Below are 4,555 nucleotides of genomic sequence, written 5' to 3' on the forward strand. Positions count from 1 at the left end.
GGGGAGATGGAGTTTGGATTCTCCCTGTTGTATCTTTGAAAAAGGGGAAAAAAATCCCTTTTCTGGGAATTTCCATTAGGGAAGCAGGCGTTACTGGGGCCTGGTCTCCTCCAGAGGCGAGCGGGCCCAAGTACCACAATCCCCAGCCTCTGGATACTGTCAGGGAACTCTGGGAATTGTAGTTCAATGCAGCATTTTGTCAATCTCAGCCCACGGAAGAGCTGTGGACTTCAACTCCCAGAATGCCCTGGGCCGCCACTTCCTGACCCTGCTATAAAGCTTGTCCTCAACTAACAACACCTCGTTTAGTGACCGTTCAAAGTTATGGCGGCGCTGGAAAAAGTGCCCTGGGGCTGTTTTTCACAGTTGACACCCATTATGGCCTCTCCAAAGTCATGTGATCAAAATTAGGATACAACTGACTCACATTTATGACGGTTGCAGTATATGGGGACATGGGATCCTCTTTTGCGACCTTCTGACAAGCCAAGACAATGGGGAAGCCAGATTCACTTAACAACCGTGCTGCACTGGAAAAAAATTAACTTGTGACCATTTTTCACACTTATGACCATTGCAGCATCTCCCGTGGTCACATGATTTATATTCAGATGCTTGATGACTCACATTTATGACAGTCATAGTGTCCCGGGGTCTTTTGCAACCTACTGAAACCAGCAAAGGCAAAGGAGAAACCAGATTCGCTTAACAACTTTGTTACTATCCCAAAGGTGTTTTTTTTTTCAAGAGGCAACTGGATTTTCTGGTTTTCCTTTGAAGACGTTTCGCTTCTCATCCGAGAAGCTTCTTCAGCTCTGACTGGGTTGGTGGGGAACGGAAGGATTTAATTTACAATTTATAAATCCGTCCATTCTCCACCATCCAGTCAGAGCTGAAGAAGCTTCTCGGATGAGAAGCGAAACGTCTTCAAAGAAAAGCCAGACAATCCAACTGCCTCCTGAAAAAGCATCTTTGGGATCTGGATAACAGAGAAATCTCCATAACTATGTTACTAGTTTAACCCACTGCAGTGGTTCGGTTAAGAAATGCGGCAAGAAAAGTCATAAAATAGGGCAAAACTCAGTTAACACATTGCTCAACTTAGCAACATCAATTTTGGGGTCAATTGTGGTCGTAACTCCAGGGCTCCCTATGCAGAATTCCATGTAGCTTTTGATTTGCTGGAAACTGCCACCTAGTGGAGAAAAAGCAGAGGAACTCTCCCTCAAGCAAGCATCCCAACAGAACCCACACTTAATACTGCTCCACTTAAAAAGAAATTTCTTTGAGTTCATTAGAAAAAGGCAGTGATTCCTAATGGCAATAGCACTTAGACTTATATACCGCTTCATAGCGCTTTACAGCCCTGTCTAAGCGGTTTACAGAGTCAGCCTCTTGCCCCCAACAACCTGGGTCCTCATTTTACCCACCTTGGAAGGATGGAAGGAGGATCAAACTCCTGGCTGTGGGCAGTTAGCTTATAATACTGCATTTTAACCACAGGAAGGAAGGAAGGAAGGGAAGGAAGGGAAGGAAGGAAGGAAGGAAGGAAGGAAGGAAGGAAGGAAGGAAGGAAGGAAGGAAGGAAGGGAAATAGATTTATATGCCTCTTCACAATGCTTTGCAGCCCTCTCTAAGCGGTTTACAGAGTCAGCCTCTGGCCCCCAACAATCTGGGTCCTCATTTGACCCACCTCGGAAGGATGGATGGCTGAGTCAACCTTGAGCCGGTCAGAATCGAACTGCTGGCAACGGTTAGCCTGAAATGCTACATTCTAACCCACTGTGCACCATGGAAGGAAGGAAGGAAGGAGGAATGAAAGGAAGGAAGGAAGGAAGGAAGGAAGGAAGGAAGGAAGGAAGGAAGGAAGGAAGGAAGGAAGGAATAGCAGTTATATACTGCTTCACAGTGCTCTTACAACCCTCTCTAAGCAGTTTAGAGTCAGCCTCTCACCCCCAACAATATGGATCCTCACTTTATCCACCTTGGAAGGATGGGAGGTTGATGCTTCTAACAGCTGCTCATAATGACCGGCGTTCCTGAGAATATCCACAAAACAAGATCAATTCCTCCATTAAAATATCCTCCTTCCTTTCTGAAGCCACTCTCAAGTTATCTACAGTTATTCTTTGGATTTGCCCTAAAGAGCACTGAAAAACAACTGCAGCACATATTCTAACCCTTGAACTTTCTATGCTGCAAATATATTTTAAATAATTTCTGGACGCTGGTTTTTTTGCACTCGAGAGCAACCGCTTCCTCGTGATTGCCCAAAAAAATCCTGAACCCAATTTGAAGGCGGCTTTAACCCTTTTCCCCCTCCTGCTATTCCAAGGAAAAATCTGCACGGCTTCGACATTTAAAAGATTTTGAAGAATCGCGTAAAGTATGTGGGCAGCTTTTATTTTAAAACACGAACCTGTTTCGGAACGGTTTCTCTTCCACAGGCTCCTCAAAACACCTTGGTGGAGGTGTCGACGTTACCTCGATTAAGAACGGAGCCTCCGGTGAGGAAACCATCATAAGTAGCTGCTACTCAGAATGCAAATTGGGAGTTGCACAATAGGCTGCGATCACCAGAGTCCCATTTTCTGCATGGGTACAATCCCATTTACAAAAGGACAGTGATGAGAATAAGGAGGGATAATTACAAAAAAAGTGCCAGATATTGTTAAAATGCGAGATGTCGTCACCTTTTCTCTGACAGACACTTGGGTTTGCCCCCTTCCTGATGAAAGCACGCAAGCACTCTCTAATCCTGGGATCATTTGTTCCTTTACAAGCTGCACTTCCAATTATTGGCCAAGAGGCAATTTACGTCGTTTTTATTTTGGGTAGAAAAAGGAATCCAGATTTTAACCGATGGGAGTTAATCAACAGTGCTCGGTGAACCATGCGCTGGGTCTAAAAATGATCACAGGCAGATTATGTGGAGATTGGTTTTTAATCAAGTCCCGCTATGGAAAAAGAAGGCAGACTGGGGCCACCAGTTTATTCTGAAGATGAATCAAGATGAATGAAGCTGCCCTTGGCAGGTGGAGGTGCTGCCTTCCCGGCCTTGAGCCAGAAAAGGGGAAAGAGAGCGAACACGGCATTTTCCCGTTACTCACTTCAAGATCCAAATAGCAATAAGCACTTAGATTTATATACCGCTTCACAGTGCTTTTACAGCCCTCTCTAAGCGGTTTACAGAGTCAGCCTCTTGCCCCCAACAATCTGGGTCCTCATTTGACCCCCCCTCGGAAGGATGGAAGGCTGAGTCAACATTGAGCTGGCCAGGATTGAACTCCTGGCAGTGGAAATGCAGAATCGGCCTGCAATAATGCCTTCTAATCCCTGCGCCACCAGGGCTCAAATCTGGAGTAAAATGCTACCGGTTCAGACCGGTTCGCCCGAACCGGTAGTAATAGAAGTTTCGGGTGAACCGGTAGTAAAAAAAATACTACCAGTTTGGACGAACCGGTATTTCCAACGATCAGCTGTGCCGCGTGATTTATATAAGAAATTCTGCTTTCTAGAGAATCTAAATCACGCGGCACAACTGTTCCCCCCCCTCACTGTTCTACTTACCTTAGAAAAGTCTTAATCCTCCTTTTTCAGCGCTGCGCAGTAGTGCCTGTACATTTGGTGCGTACCACACATGCATGCGCAAAGAGCAAAGCAAACCGGTAGCAGACTTTGGAGCATTTCACCCCTGGCTCAAATCCAAGAGACCAGGTGGAAAATAGTAAGAGTGTGCACAACATTTAAAGCCAAATTTGGCAGGAAGCAATCTGAAAGGAGCAAAAGATCTCGCTGGCATCGCTACCAGCTGTTTTGTGAGTTGGGCGGAAAGCACAAAAGTGAGATTGGGACACCCAATTGAACTGCCTTTTTTTAAAAAAAAATAAAATAAAAAGATCAGATTTCTTCTACCGCGTTTCCCCGAAAATAAGACCCTGTCTGATATTTTTTTGAACCCTGAAATAAGCGCTTGGCCTTTTGCCATGCACTCAAAAACCCGACTGGGCTTATTATCAGGGGATAATGTCTTATTTTGGGAGAAACAGAGTACATTCCTTAACTGTCTCCTTCTCAGCTTTTAAAAGATGGAAGTCTTTAGAGCCTAATGAAAAATTCTGTCCCAGTTTTTCTCCCCTGCAATTAAGAGGACAGGGAAAGGGTCTCCTTCCCGCCACTTCCAACCCTGTATTGATACCGGTGGCATGTTAACAGGCTCAGGCTATAGAGCAGGGGTCTCCAATCTTGGCAAGTTTAAGACTTGTGGACTTCAACTCCCAGAATTCCTCAGCCAGCGAAGCTTCGCTGGCTGAGGAATTCTGGGAGTTGAAGTCCACAAGTCTTAAACTTGCCAAGATTGGAGACCCCTGCTATAGAGACTATCATGCGCTCTGCATCAACTGGGCACATACAAGAGAAGGATTAAAGTCCTCTCTAATTTTAAAAGCCCAAATCCCTCCCTTCAGCATCAAGATCGTGGCAAACCCCCTTCGACCTTCTCAGGCGCCTTTCGCTGCGTTATCTTTTCATCTCGTTGAACAGGAACAAACTTCCA

The sequence above is a fragment of the Pantherophis guttatus genome, chromosome 9 (genome assembly GCF_059756535.1).
Source record: "Pantherophis guttatus breed Tessera chromosome 9, ASM5975653v1, whole genome shotgun sequence".
NCBI classification, from domain to species: domain Eukaryota; kingdom Metazoa; phylum Chordata; class Lepidosauria; order Squamata; family Colubridae; genus Pantherophis; species Pantherophis guttatus.